Genomic DNA, 15,651 nt, shown 5'->3' on the forward strand with positions numbered 1-15,651 from the left:
CTCACTCACAATGATCTTAATATCGAGTCCATCATTTCACATATTTTGCTATGCATATATGTGCATGTATAAACAAAAGTAGATTATGCTGTGCATACTAGTTTGTAAGCCTGCTTTTCTCACTTGATGATACATTGTAAATATCTTTCTATAGCAAAATAGATATATTTCCGTAACATTTTTAAAGGACAGCTTAATATTCATTATATGGCTGCATCATAATTTGTTTAATGCTTCACTTATTATTAGTTTCATTGCATTTTTAGCTTTTCCCTTGTACAAACAGTGGTGTGATGACCATCCTTGTACCATCATCTTTACGTACCTTGCCAGATTTACTGGTGTGGAGCATTTCCATACTTTCAATTTATCTTTATAACAGCCTTGTGCGACGGCTATTCCTGTTACCCCCATTTCACACAGGGTGTTGAAGTTCACCTTCAGTAACTTGTCCAAAATTTCATTCAGCTCATCAGTGGAATCAGGACCTGAATCCAGATTCTACTGACATCAAGGATTGGCTCTTAACCACTACACTATATTGGTCTATTTAATTACTGCCTTAAGCAAATTTCTAGACCTAGAATTTCTTGTTAAGAAAGTATGCACATTTTAAAGGCTTTTGATACAGAGTATATAATTGCCTTCCAGAAAAGCCACTCACGTTTACATTCTACTCCGAGTGCAATGGTGGGTGTGTGTGCTCATTTCCCTGCCACAGTGGCAATACTGGCTTTTATAGTTAAAAAAAAAAAAAAAAATCTCGTTGTTAAGGAAGTTTTTTTTAAAAGGGGCTGTCTATCTAGAGGAAAGTCTGGTGTGGTTGTTCTTGGCTTCCCAAACTTCCTCTTCGCTGCCTGATTCAGAATTCCAGGGCTTGGGAGTGTGGAGCACAAAGAAGACAGTTGTTGAGTGACTGAATGACAGAATGCATAGATACACCTGCCTCTGCTGGTGGCCTCAGCTTGGCCACTTCCCACTGCAGTGGCTTTGGAAGGAGACCTCAGGGAGTGGCCATCGCTCTTGCCCTGGCCTCAATGAAAGAAGGGTCCTTGCCCACTTGAGGAGGAGAGAATAAACAAAACCTAAGAGATGCCTTTTTCTTTCCCAGTCACCCACTCAGATGTGCAAAACTGTCTTATCTTCTTACAATAAATGTAATTTCTGACGCAGCAGAATGTTTTGAATTTAGTCATTTCTGAGTAAACTCAGTCTAATTCAGACACTTCTCAGCAAGCTCAGGTTTATAATTCAGTCACTTTCAAGTTAAAATTACCCCTCAGATTTTCTTCTTCTTCCTCCCCCTCCTCCCCAGGGTGGATTCTAATCTCTTAGATGTTGATGCAACTGTCTCTGTGATCTTGGAGGACACTTCTGCCTCTTCATTTCGACTTCTTTTGCACTTTTGGGGCCCTATCTCTCCAGGCACAGCCTTGGATGCCCCCGGGCTGTCTGTAGGGTCCCCTGGGCTCCTGGGCTGTTGCTCAGGTGCAGGCTCACATGTGCCTAAGTGCTATGTGATCTAGACCTGCCGCCTTCTTCAGATGAACTTCCCTCCTTCCAGCCTTAGCACTTCCTGTCAGCATCCCTGTTTTTGTAGCTTTTTTGTCATCCTAGGAGCCCAAGGCAACCTTCTTTATAAATACATCTACAATGCAGAAAAAATATTTTCTCAAATCACATGCTCTGATTTTGACTCAGAAAAATCTGTTTATTATACCTATTGCTGACTTTGAAATATAGGGGGCCGTAGAGATATTGTTTCAAAGAGTCAATGGATAGATTTTTATCTATCACGTTTACACATAAATGCAACTGCATGTTTCTCTCACTTGGACTCATGTTGTCGGCACAAATGTTCATTTTGATATATGAACGCATCCTTGGCATTCATGGATTTAACATTCCCAGTTTCAGCTATTTGCAGATGACCCAGAAGATTTATGACGTATAGCAATTTGTTCTTCTGTTCAAGCACAGATTTGAATCACATGCTGTCTGGCCGCAGTGGCCCAGGAGTCACTGAGCTGGTGTGTAAACTTAGCCGGCTGCCCAGCACCCATCTCTTGCAGGTTCACGCTTTCCACTCCTCCTTACATAGTCCCTTATTTTCATTAAGCAACTCGTTACAATGTTCTAGTTCCTTTCACTGAATTTAATGGGAAAAATTCTATTATGTGCCATGGTAGAATTCATGGATCTAGGCGTTTGACAAGTACTCACATGTACTCCTAGGCGATACATCTACAAGGGCTGCTGCACTACAGAGTTTGCCCCCATGGCCAGCACAGGTCCCCTCCTGCCAGGAATGAGGGTGTGCTTGTAGAAATGCTGCCAGGAATCCAGGAATGTAGGAATGCAGGAGTGGCCGCCTGAGCACCTGGGAGGGGCCAGACATCACTCAACTGTCTCTGCAAGGTGAGTGGTCAGCCTGGGAACCCTGCAGCCTGGGCTTCTCCCTTCTGAAGCCGATAAAGTGCCCACAAGCCTGAGCTGAGAAGGTGAACAGGTCGGGGGTGGGGGTGCTGGTGGTTGTGGGGACAGCCTGCAGACTCCAGCCCCAGCCAACCAGGAAATTCCGGGTAGCCAGTGGCCAAGGCCAGCTTTCTGTTTACCAGGACTCCACCTGTGACTCTTACCCCTGGCTCCTAGACTCCCAGGAGGAGCTTGTTTAAAAATGCAGTTACTCGAGTTTCAGTCTATCAGAGTCTCTGGGGATTAGAAAGCCCACCTTGGCTTAGAAACATCTTGACTGTAAAATTGGGGAGGATAACAGCAGGGAGAGCTGCCTCCTCCCAGGTGTCCACGGAGTGCTTTCCAGACCTGAGCCAAGACACCTGAGAAGAGTTCTACTGGAACATGCCTGTAGAGGGGAGCTGAGTGGCCTGAGTTTGTTCGTGTTCCTCAGTGATTATATTCTACTGAGAGAGCAGCTCTTTTAAATACATGGGGGGGGGGGAGAACAAAAATGTTGTGGCAATTAAAATCTATGCCTTAAGGAACTGTTCCAAGCCATATTTTAAGTTTCTCCTTTTAAATGAAAATATTAGCAATGGATACGAATTCTCACTACTGTCATCTTTTCGTACTCCTCTTTTTGACTGTCTTTTGTTTTAAATTGAATTAGGCAAGCTGCTGGTTCAGAACAACACCTAATTATTTTTGCAGTCCTTTCGTTCTACAAACATTTATTAAGCACTTATTAGTTGCAAGTCACTGTGGCAAGTATAAGTGGGAGAAAACCAAATGAATAAAATGAAGTATCAGCCCCAGAGAGATTTGCGGTTCAGTAGGAGAGATATAAAATATGATTAAAGATAACAAATATTTAATACTGGGTAGAAACCATATGGGTATGTGTGGATCTTAAATGTAAATCTGCTGAGATACTTGTGCTGTGCAAAGTGAGAAGCCGAGCCAGGATAACACAAACAGAATGAACCTTCCCCACAGATAGCGGTGCACCCCGGAGAGAGGGGGTTTCTGAACCAGTGGTCTAAGTCAGTGTTTTTCAAAGTCAGGTTGGAAGAGTGCCCCCAGTCAGAATAACCTGGGACATTTGCTAAAAGGCACACCAGCCTCTCCTCAGCCCGAAAGGGAAACTCCAAGGCAGGACTCAATGCTCTGCCTATGGGTTTTTCCATAAATTGTACTTTGGTGTCCTCTATAGACCTGTGTATATGGGGTTCGGCATGGCAAAGGGTCTTCAAGAATCTGGAACAGTGGCCCGAGCATTCTTATCTGGAAGCAGCCCCTGAACTATGTCTGGTATACAAGGATTTTAAAACATGATATAAGATGCATTCCTTAAATCTCTAAATCGAATATGTATTTCTCTGAACTCACTCTACTTTGACTGGTGGAAGACTCAAACTCTGATTGCCTTTTCTTTGAGATTGCGCAGAAACTGAGTTTATTAGGGGCTCATGGGGCACAATGAGGATGGGCAGCATTGGTCCATGGTGCTGCCCTTATTACTCCTCCCCGTTGGGGCTGATCTCCTGACTATACTGGGAGTTCAGGCAGACATTTTGCTCCCTAGCGACTGCTCAGGGGTTCCACCACCTGCTGTGCTCTCATAGTGTCTCCCTTCTAAAGGCATACTGTGATGTAGGAGTGATGCATAAAGAAGGACCTGTCTCTACACCATGCATGAATTCCCCACCCACTAAAAAACTCAAATCCAAAGAAAAAAGCCTCCCCATTCTAAGGCTCCTCAACTCTCACCTCCACAGTGCTGGACCTTGCTGCCTCAGCCTAATAAATATTAACCAATTTTCTCTGTCTCCAAATCTCACCAATCCCTCTATATTCAGGGGAGATCTCAGAGCAGTTTCTCTTCCTGAATGAAGTATGAGGCCTGAGACATTTAGAAGTACACTTTCCTCTTTGATGGACTAGGACTGAGGTGGGAGGGGCTAGGAAAAGGAGATGCAAATATCAGTGAATTTCTTTCATAGTAACACACCCATTTGTTTCCTTCTGTACCAGTCCTTGCAAGGAAATGCCCCAGCTGCTTCGTGGTTGACATGACTCCATCCTTCTTTAGGAACTAGTTCTCTTGCTGAAGACAAAAATTAGGAAGGGATGAGTCCTGCAGAAACAGTGGATGTCCATACACTATTTGAAGAACTATATTGGAATCCTTAGTCTTTTCAAGTAAAATCTATTTTTCTTTTTCTTACCCATTGTTCTCCAGAGTGTTATTTGGATATGAAAAGGTAGTTTCAGACCAAACGTTGAAGGGCCTTGTACTAAGGAGTCTGGACTATATTTTTCTAAGCAATGGAGAGCTTTGTGCAGGAGAGCGAAACAAGTAGACTTTTATATTGGGCAACTAACTCAGGCAGCCATGAGGAGGATGGATTAGAAGAGGAGTCTGGAGGTGGGAGCCTGTTGTTGGCGGCTGCAACAATTTACACAGTCCTGTTTCAGATTCTTTATGCACATACCTGCTTATCTCTCTAGATTGTGATCTCCTCAAAAATAGGGATTGTAAGGTTCAATTTTTATTCCCTCCTCTCTCAACCGCCAAATTCTCAAATATACTAGTTTTCACATTTTTGACACTTAATACATATTGATTAAGTTAGATTGGCCCCAAATGAGCTCTTAGAATAAGAACACTGAAAAACAGAGAATCTCCATTTTCACAAGATTTTCACTGTGGTGTACTATTGGGGTGAAAGCAGGGCTCTTTATTTTGGCAGTAAAACTGATGACAGCTGTAAACCTTTCTTCCCCTCCCCTTCCTATTAGCACCCAGAAACTAATTCTCTACTCTGTTTTATAATATCTATTCATGACAGTAGAATATTAAATCCACATTCCAAAGTCATAAATATTATAAACCACACTTTTACATGGTATTGCATAGCCACTGTCTTTTTTAACAATTTGGCATGGAATTACAAGTAGCGTGCATTAAATTTCATATGCTCTTTAATTTTCTTATCTCTTCATTTGCATGCGTATATTTTATAATCATTCATTCTGGTAATAAACCCCACAGGATTTTAAATTGAACTGAAGTCCCAGATGCTTCAAAAGAATTTCTGTTGCATAATTGTACTGGTTTGCTTGAAGACAAACAATCATGTATGACCTAAATATTCTGCTCAGGAGAGGAGTCAAACTCTTCCTTCACATTCTCTGGCTTCTATTGACTGGTGAGAAAAAGTTTCCACAAACCAAAGTGAGTATAAAAATGATGGAGCAAGGGAAAGAGAGACAGTAGTGGCTTTCTGAAGATTCCACTATCTAGAACCACATACGTATTTCTAGTGAAAGTATTTGTGAATTAGCCTTAGAGCTTACTCCCCAGCCAGAGACGGGGAGTTAGTGTATTGACACAAATGTTTATGGAAGGCAAAGGAGAAGAACTGTTCTTTCCCCGGTGGGAACACCTGAGTGGGCCAAGGTAGAAGAAATGTTTAGTTCTTGGAGAGAATTCTCAGGGCTTGAATTTGTTATCTGTTGCTGCACAACAAATTACACCTAAACATATCAGCTTAAAATAACAATTTTTTTTTTCCTGTGGATGAGGAATCTGGGAGCAGTTTAGCTAGGTGGTTCTAGTCCTGGGTTTCTCATGAGGTTGCATGCAAGTGTTTGCCAGGGCTGCAGTCTCACCTGAACACTTTGCTTGGGGGAAGGAGTCTTTTCTAAGCTCACCTGCATGGTTGTTGACAGACTCTTTCCTTGTTGGCTGTTGACTGGAGACTTTAGTGCATCTAGTCTCTGTAGGCATCTACAGAGCATCTCTGTAGGCTACCCAAGTGTTTTCGTGACATGGCAGCTGGCTTCCCCTGGAGTGTGTGATCCAAGACAGAGAGAGAGAGAGAGAGAGAGTGGGTGTGTGTGGGGGGAGCGCACTCAAGACAGAAATTGCATTTAAAAAATTACCTACCTAGACCAATGGAGGTACAACGGGAGGGAGTACAAGAGTATGAATACTAACAGGTGGGGATCATTGGCGGCCACCTTAGCCGCTGCCTACCCTAGTACTGGACTTGGTAGGGGCAGTGACTCAGGACCACAACCTGAAGATGGCTCTGAATCATGTGCTTGGTTGATGAAGGCAGAGAAGAAGATGGGAAAGGGTTGAGGTAATAAGAGTGCACTCAGCTGCCCTCCCTTCTCAGTATCTACCCAGTGCCACATCTCGACAGCTTTTTCTCTGAGCTGTTCCTGCATAATTGGTGGAGAGAGCACTTGTTTAGGAGTTAGGTGTCACGTGATTTGGGTTTAAATGTGGCTTGACTACTAAAAATTTGGAGGCAGTAAGATATATTTTTAAACAAGTATAGACTTTGGAGTTTAATAAGTTTCACTCAAAGCCAGGACTCAGCTCTCACTGGTAATGTGATCTTTGGTAACCATAGGCAAGCCTTGTGAGGCTTAGTTTCCTTTTATAGGAAATGGGGATGACATTTTACCTTTTAGGGTAGTTGAAAAGATTAAATAAAATGCTATTTTCCTTGCACTTTCCTTGTATGACATTGAATTCTCACTTCACCCCTCTGGATTTTTTCTCAATGGGAAAATGGCAGAGATGAGGAATTTTACCCAGTGGAGTCACTGATGTGGTTCTGAGCTGTGCCTTACCTGGTTCTGAGTCTGAGCAGGGCACCAGGCTGGGGTGGGACACATGATCAAGCCTACATCATGGTGAAGATGGGGGTGGATGGATGCAGGGTGAGGAGGAGGGCTGAGAGCTGTGCTTTTTCTCATGCATGCAAAATATTTTTGCCCAGTGCTTAACGGGAACATAGAGGAGGAAGTATGACTGATGGTTTGTATATTGTTGGTGCTGCAGAAATAAAGGAAGAAAAAATGTCTAGCAAATAAAAACCAACCAAACAAACAAGCACAAAAACTTGGGCAAAAAGGAAACGGTAAATCACTCTTGTGAGAACGCATGAATGTTAGTCCATGTTTTCAATTCTTGACAGTGTTCTTTCCGACATGGAACACATATGCACCAGCTCAAGTACAAAAAGGGAGGTGGTGGAAGAAGGGGTTGAATAAGGAGCTCATAGAATCCATCTGGAGTTGGGAGTTGGAAATGAAAAATGAAGCCACTGTCATGGTTTCTGGGGAGTCTGTTTCTCTCTGTACATCCACCCTGATGTTTGTGTTGAGCAGCTCGCCCTCCTCACTCACCTTACATGTGGCTCTGTATGACGTCAATAGCCCCAACTTTGTATCCTGGTCTCTTGGGCCCAATACCCACCACAGACCAGCTTTATGTCCTGTTCGCACAGATTCAAAGAGAGCAGATCTTGTTGGTAATTGGTTAGGAAATGAGTTGGCTGGCCTTGGGGTAGATGTCAATCTTAGAACCGGCTGCACTGCAGTTTTCTAGAAGGGACTATGAGAGAGTCAATGAAATTGCATCTATTACATCATTTCTCCCTGGAATAGATGGTCTACTATTCCATTGTGATGCAGAAAGTGGTTACCTGGCTACGCCTTTGCGTTTAGGGGATTGTGGGGGATGGAAGAGTTAAAGAAAAGTCTGAAGTAGAGAAGCAGCTAATAGACTCTCTGTCCTCCCAGGAGCGACAAACCTGGGGATGGGAAAAGAGAAAGCTCCTTTTTTCTTGTACCTGAAGTAATGCACATTCTGTAAGTCAGTAGTTTCCAGACTTAGAGCGTTTACAGAGCAATAAAATTAGACAAGAGTGTGGACTGACATAAGATTGTGGACTTTATATTTTGCCAAGTAAAGACCCTAAAAAGCTCCAACAGTTAGTACTTTTTAAAATCATTTCATGAAAGAAAAGATATTACCACCTCAATGAAATACAAAGGACATACTCTCAGACTACAGGAGAGTCCTTTAAATTAGGTACATTTAGCTTTATGAGAAACCAGCTATATTGTCCTTCCTTATTTCCTCTCATTGTATGCAAGGTCTTGAAAGTTTCATCACAGGCTGACACTAGTTGATGGGTTGGTATTCATCAGCTGACTTGTGTTTGGGAACTGTTGCTATAGTTTAACAGAAACACATAGGTCATAGAAGGTTAGAGCGAGTCATCAAGTGACAGGGTGAGAAATCAGCATTATTTGATCATTTATTCATTCATTTATTCATTGAACAAATATTTGGTGAGCAGGACTGTGTGATTCATAGATATCAAACAACTTGTTCAGGATTAGTCATTAATTTTAGTTAATTGCAGAATTGGGTAAACAATCAGTAATCTTTCTACGTATACCCTTTTGACTTTCAATTGGACAGACTGTGGGAGATTAAATAGAATTATTAAACATGTAGAAGCAAGACTTTGCATTTTTCAAAGAAGGAGTCATGGCCAAATTAAACCTCTAGGAAAAAAAAAAGGTTAAACTAGCTATTGCTATTCAAATTAAAAACAAAATGGCTTTTGCCAGTGTAGTAAAATGTAAAAACCTGAATCATTTTCATTAAATTAAATCTTAAATTTAAAAATTTTTTCATTTTTTTTCTTCTTGATAGATATTACTTTTATAAATGCACATATATGGAAAACATTTTTATTTCAAGGAAGACTGCTTAGATAGCTATATTTTTGTTCATAACAATTTCCCCCTCTTTCTTCAAGGCATTATATCATTTCTGTGGGCGTTTGGAAATTTCTAATTCTCAGGATTTCTGATCATGACCAAATTTCATTCAGGTGCTGCTCCTCTTCAAATAAAAAAGTTTGAATAAAACCTTTATCTTGGTTTGACAGAGAGAAAAAGTAAAGGGAGAGGTGTCCCAATTCTCTCAGTTTCCATTAACTTGAAGCAGAAGCTTTGCCTGTGGTAAAGAAGATATTCTGATGGCAAAAAGACTGGGGAGATTAAGTGGCTTTCACACCACCATGTAGGATGTCAGTCACTGAATATCTAGATAACCTGATTTCCAGATCCACCCTTCCCTACATTACAGGTAACTTACGGTGCCAGTGATTTGCACTTTAATGGACTTGCAAAGTCTGTGAACTTCATTCCTCTGCGTTCCATTCCCATTGCCTATAGCTTATATTTAATGTTAATGTGCTCTGGGTCGCTTCCCCTTCTTAGATGCATTTATAGGATTGAAGGATTTACATGAAATTATGTTTGGCTTTAAATTATGAAAAATTTGGTAAATACAGGAAAGAACATAAATACAAATTAAAATTACCAGAAGTTCCATTTCCCAAAGAAAACCGCTGTTAGCATTTTGGCATATGGCCCTCTCCCTACCCCCCCTGCAAAATGGGAAGAAAAAAATGCTATTTAGAACGGCAGTGACTACAGAAGCTTCTGCATTCTATAGGAGTGGCATAATTCATCTCAGGTGAGGGTTTTTGTTTTTTTGTTTTCATTCTGATTCTGGACATTAGAATCCAAATCAGCCCCATATTTAAGACTTGATACATACATGAAAAAGTTGGTATTAGTCTACAAACAACTTGCAAGAAGTAAAAATTCACACTGCATACAAGGGACAAAAAAGGAGAAGTGTAATTCATTCAAATTGCAGTATTGTGTCTGTTTAGATACACTATCCTATAGCAGCTACCTCTGTTTATCGTCATGCCCATTTAGGCTATAACAATGTTATTGCTTTTTGGCTTGCATATTGATATACAGTGTTTTTCACTGTGATCAAGAACTGGGTCGGGGGGGAGTGGAAGGAGAGAGAGTTAGCGAGCTGTGACACAACTAAGATTTTACATTGCAATGTCTCTTTGGTTTGTTGTGTTTTGTCAAAGATGTGTCTGGTATCTATTGTTTTTATTATTTCCAGCTGTCTTAATTATTTCTCTCATTTGATTTTAATTCCGCTTTCAAAGAGGAGCTGGCTTGCCAGGTGGTTATTATTTTTTCTAAAGTCTTTCAGCTCTAATTAAAAAAATGTCCAAAGAAAGTCATTATTTCAGCATTTACTTGTAACAGGTTTATGTCCTCATTGAAGAGGGGAGTCACGTGTTCCTCATGCTGATTTCTATTGTTGGCACTGCCACCCACGCCCAAGGAGAGAAGAAATAGTACAACCTTTCAGAATGTGTGTGTATTTTTTCTTAAAAGAAAAGAAAAAGCATGTGTTCTTAACTGGAAATAAAATGTTGAAGTAAGACAAATGTTGCATATGAATACCCTTAAAAAAATAACCCTAACTAACATCCACTGCTTGTTAGTAGTTTTAGTTTTCACAAGCTAGGTTTTTTTGCGTTACATTTTAATAACCCACAATTTAATGTTAGTAAAAAAGGAATAAAAGACTGGATCTTGAGGCAAAGGGAAATATGAGGCCAAGGTCAGCTCCATAGGCTTTGATGGGTCAGTTATTTATTTTTCTGTGAGAGGTGAAGCAAATAAATGGCTGTTCTTCATGTTTTAGTGAGAGAAAAATTAAAATGCTCTTGGCAGTTTTCCTTTGGAAAACTTTGCTCCATCAACCTTTTCCCCAAACTCGCCTCATTGGCAGAAGGGACCTGGGTGATCTCAGCCCCATTTGGAGCCAGGTTCCCCAACCTTTGCCCTGTGCCCTGGATACCCCTTCACCCACTGCCCTTCACCAACTTCGTCCAGACACTCTGTCTCAATCGAGGTCACGTCGCCTTTCACTCTTCCTCCAAGGGATTTCCAAAGCTGGCTGCTCAGCGGTGGGTGGTACCCTGATACACGGGTGTTGCTGCCTTGAAAGTCAGCCTGCGGCCTCTCTGTGTACGCAAACACTTCACAGTGTAGTCCACAGCTGGGCTACCCCAGATGGGCAGAGTCTGCAGGTCGCATCTGCACTGCTTCTGATAACGTTATCAGATGCACCTAAAATCTGTGCCGAGCACACGAAAGCGCTGATCACATTGCTGATGCTCTCTGCCTGCCTTTCTCAAGGCACACATAGTAAAATCACTTTGCAGGAGGGGGTCATGTGAAGGTGGAGGCCCTGAGCCTTGTGTCCTCCTCCGAACATTGGGTTCCTTTTGCTGGGTGGATGCGAAGGCTCGGTGTATTTGCGAAAGTGCCAGTTACAGAGCTGTTGTCAATAAATACGAGTTTGCTACCCTTCCTCCCGCAGGTAAATATTCCAAGCCCGGATCATTTCTCTAAGGTAGGCCACTGGAGAGTATGTGTAGAGTCTTTACGTATGACTGTTGTTACATGACGCCTGCTCCATGAGGTCCCCGCTAGACGCATCACTGGAAATGGAAGTCAGGATTAAAAAACAAGTGGTGGGGCTTCCCTGGTGGCGCAGTGTTTGAGAGTCCGCCTGCCGATGCAGGGGACGCGGGTTCGTGCCCCGGTCTGGGAAGATCCCACATGCCGCGGAGCGGCTGGGCCCATGAGCCATGGCTGCTGAGCCTGCGCGTCCAGAGCCTGTGCTCCGCAACGGGAGAGGCCACAACAGTGAGAGGCCCGCGTACCGCAAAAAAAAAACAAAACAAAAACAAACGAGTGGTGGTAGGAACAGTTTTCTAGGAATGCTTGGGTTATGACGGCCATTTTATCCTTTTTAAAAAGAAACCTAAGGCTAGAATTATGGACATGGCCTTTTTCCTTTCTGTGGAATAGGAGCATAGTTTCTGGAAGAAGCAGCACAAAGCATAAAAACTCTCCTAGACCCAGAATTGTAAAATATATTTTAGAACTGGTCTAGGTCTAGCTTTCAGTATATGCCCCCGACACAAAGGGAGTGCCGCCTTTGTCCCTTCACTTCATACCTCCCAGACACAGCATAGTCACGGGCATCCATGGGCACCCATGATTCCCGCCGTTTGTAGCCTGCTGCGGGCTGCTCCCCGCAGCAGCAGTGGCCAAAGCCGACCATCTTATCTGCTCCCTTTGCTGCACTGTGACCAGGAACAGCTCCATCCTGAACCACAGAAGCTCTTCTTAACCCTAGGACTGAGAATCCTGCCTGCCCTCCCTCAGTGAGCACCCAGCTAGTGGATGGAGAGAAGGTCAGAGGTGTGTGGGTTCCAGTCATTCTTCATTTATAGAACTTGGATCCTCTCTATACAGAATAGCCTATCTCCTCAACTTCCCCGCTCTCATCATTTGGAAGTGAGGGCTTCATTACCAGAATCTTCAGGTTCCTGGCACTGTGATCCAGGAAAGAGTCTTAGAGACTATTTCTATAGCACAGCCTAGAGAGAAATGGTTGTCTAATCCTGAATTTACATAAAAAGATAATTCTGTACGCCGTTGGGATTACTAAAATAATTTTTAAACAGTGTACTTAAAGCTATTTTAGGCATCTCTATGTGCTAATGGTACAACGGCCTTTGTGAATAAAAGTGAAGTAATTATTTGATAATCACTTAGAGCAGCTTTCCCCTCTGTGCCTGCTTAACTCCTGCTCATCTTTAGGTCTCAGCTCTAATGTCCCCTTCTCAGGGAGGCCTTCCCCGACCCCCTGGGCCAGGTTACTTCCCTTTGCCGCATTTATCTTAATTAATATTTAAGACTTACGGGTGTCAAAGCAGCAGCAAAGAGGCTCCAGAATCATATGGCGCATGTTGGAAGCCTGGCTCCGTCTCTTACTTGCTTTGTGACATTGGGCAATTTATTTAACTTTTCTGCATCTCTGTCTTAGTCCATTCGGGCTGCTAGAACAAATCCCACAGACTGGGTGGCTAATAAACAGCAAACATTTATTTCTTACAGTTCTGGAGGCTGGAAGTGCAGGAACAGAATGACAGCATGGGGGTGGTTCTGGTGGAGGTGCTCTTCTGGGCCTCCTCTTGCTGTGTCCTCCCACGGTGGAAACAGCAAGACAGCACTCTGGGGCCTCTTTTATAAGGGCACTAATCCCATTCATGAGGGGTCTACCCTATGAGCTAAACACCTCCCAAAAGCCTCACCTCCTAATGCCATCACATTGGGGGTTAGGATTGCAACATATAAATTTTGGAGGGACACACACACTCAGTCTATAGCAATAGGCAGTGTTTCATCTTGTCACTTCACTGTATAATGGGGATTCCCTGTTACATGTCATATAAGACCATGCTCCCCAGCCTGGCTCAAACCATAGACAAATAGACACATGAAGGATGATACACATTTACATTTTTTTAAAAAATGCCTGTTTACCCCTAGGTATAGATTTCCTTTTTAAGAATTTGGCAGTATGAATATATGATGATCTGAATTCTCACTAGACAGTTCTTTTCTGCTCATCCTAATGAGCAACATTTTTTTTTTTTTTTTTTTTTTTTGCGGTACACGGGCCTCTCACTGTTGTGGCCTCTCCCGTTGCGGAGCACAGGCTCCGGACGCGCAGGCTCAGCGGCCATGGCTCACGGGCCCAGCTGCTCCGCGGCATGTGGGATCTTCCCGGACCGGGGCATGAACCCGTGTCCCCTGCATCGGCAGGCGGACTCTCAACCACTGCGCCACCAGGGATGCCCTCATGAGCAACATTTTAATTTTTGCCATGCTCTTTTCCTCATACATCTTGGTCTTGTTTGCCAAGTTTTCTTCCCATACCTTTGAAATGGACTTTGCTATCAGCTATTACCTTCTTTAGTTACTTTTCCAGGTGTGTTCTGATTTTTTACTTGTTTTAAATAGAATTGTGTCTGCTTTTCTTTTTCTACTTCTTGACTCCTATTACTCTTCCTAGTCAGAACTCTTAAGCCCAATATACCACCTGCCTCCTTCTCCTATTTTAGCCATCTCAAATCTTATATAGGCTCATAACTTCAACACATTGGAGTTGAATGGGACCTTAGGGAACAAGGACCAGCTCCATCATTTTACAGATGAGAAATCTGAGCCTCAGAAAAAGAAGTAATTTGCCCAACATGGTGGAGCTAGTTAGTGGAGGGGCTGGGATCAGACCTCTGGACTCTGAATCTGACACTCCTGCAATGGGCCACATCCCTGCCACTTTGCATTCACATCACTCAACTCTTTCATTTTCTTTTTTTTTCTTTGCGGTACGCGGGCCTCTCACTGTTGTGGCCTCTCCTGTTGCGGAGCACAGGCTCCGGACACGCAGGCTCAGCGGCCATGGCTCACGGGCCCAGCCCGTGTGTGGGATCTTCCCGGACCAGGACATGAACCCGTGTCCCCTGCGTCAGCAGGCGGACTCTCGACCACTGCGCCACCAGGGAAGCCCTTTCATTTTCTTTAACACATAAACTCTCTTTTACTAGAGAACCTTAACATTTCCTTTAAGAAACCTAAGACTAGCTACGTTTTTCTGCTTTCTTTTCTCTTCTTTTCCCTTACTTAAGGAATGTATTTAGGTTGCTCTTTGGGTCTGAACTGGGTCTATAGACTGAATTGTTTGGTGAAGTTAGACTAATATTTGGCTAGAAAATAACCAAAGCATATTGTGCAATGCTCTGCTCAGATAGTTAGCAATGAAGACCCAAATTCCCAGACTAGACAGAAACACTGAGATCCAACATTTGGCCTTTCTGAAATGGATTTTAGATAGTTTTTTCCCAAAATGAATTTTAGACAGTCTTTCCCTGGGTCATTCTCTCAAGGATTACTTTTATAGTTACATGGAAAAAGAAAAGGTACAATGTTACTGATTTTAAATAAAAGCTGGATTAAAAATCTGAAGCGTCACCATATATTTTAGTAGGCAATTCACAAGTAGAGTAAATTTGCAAATAGAATTAACTAACTGAATGGATAAGAAACATTTATGGCCTTTGTATCAAGCATGCTATGGTATAAAGGACTAGGCTGGCTGCCTTTTAGAGGAGTTATATCAATATATGGGTGAGCAGGGTCATCCATCCTCCCCGGTGGCCACATAGGAACAGGCCATTGAGAAGGAACAGGTCATCCTCAACTTATTTATAAAATGTGCCAGGAAGACATTACATTTATTAATCAACCCCCCAAAATCACTAATAGCATGCCATTAAAAAACCTAATGAATGAAACCCCAAAGATGTAAAGAAAAAGAGAACTTTATGGTCAAAGCATAAAATATGGTATAAGTAAGAGATTGCTAAATTTATATAGTAGCCATTTTTTAAACTCATCTAAATGTCACAGCAGAAACACTATATCACAGCAGAAACTAATCTTTCCCCATGCAAAATGTGACATTATCTAAGGCCCCTTTATTAGGGTACCTACTATTAGAGGCACTTGCCAATATTGTGGGTGTGTTCTTAACGGCTAATTAAAGGGGCAAAATTCCAAGCTCTCTTA

General features: G+C 42.5%; 1 long non-coding RNA gene across 1 annotated transcript; it reads right to left on the bottom strand.

Moving 5' to 3' along the window:
* Nucleotides 1-5,418: 5,418 nt before the first annotated feature.
* Nucleotides 5,419-7,960, bottom strand: LOC125964392 (uncharacterized). The gene is made up of 3 exons (XR_007477378.1): nt 7,666-7,960; nt 6,175-6,308; nt 5,419-5,666 (listed from the first exon to the last, which is right to left on the bottom strand). It is a non-coding gene; the product is annotated as an uncharacterized LOC125964392 (long non-coding RNA).
* Nucleotides 7,961-15,651: the final 7,691 nt, after the last annotated feature.

This window comes from Orcinus orca, chromosome 5, assembly GCF_937001465.1.
Source record: "Orcinus orca chromosome 5, mOrcOrc1.1, whole genome shotgun sequence".
Classification (NCBI taxonomy): Eukaryota; Metazoa; Chordata; class Mammalia; order Artiodactyla; family Delphinidae; genus Orcinus; species Orcinus orca.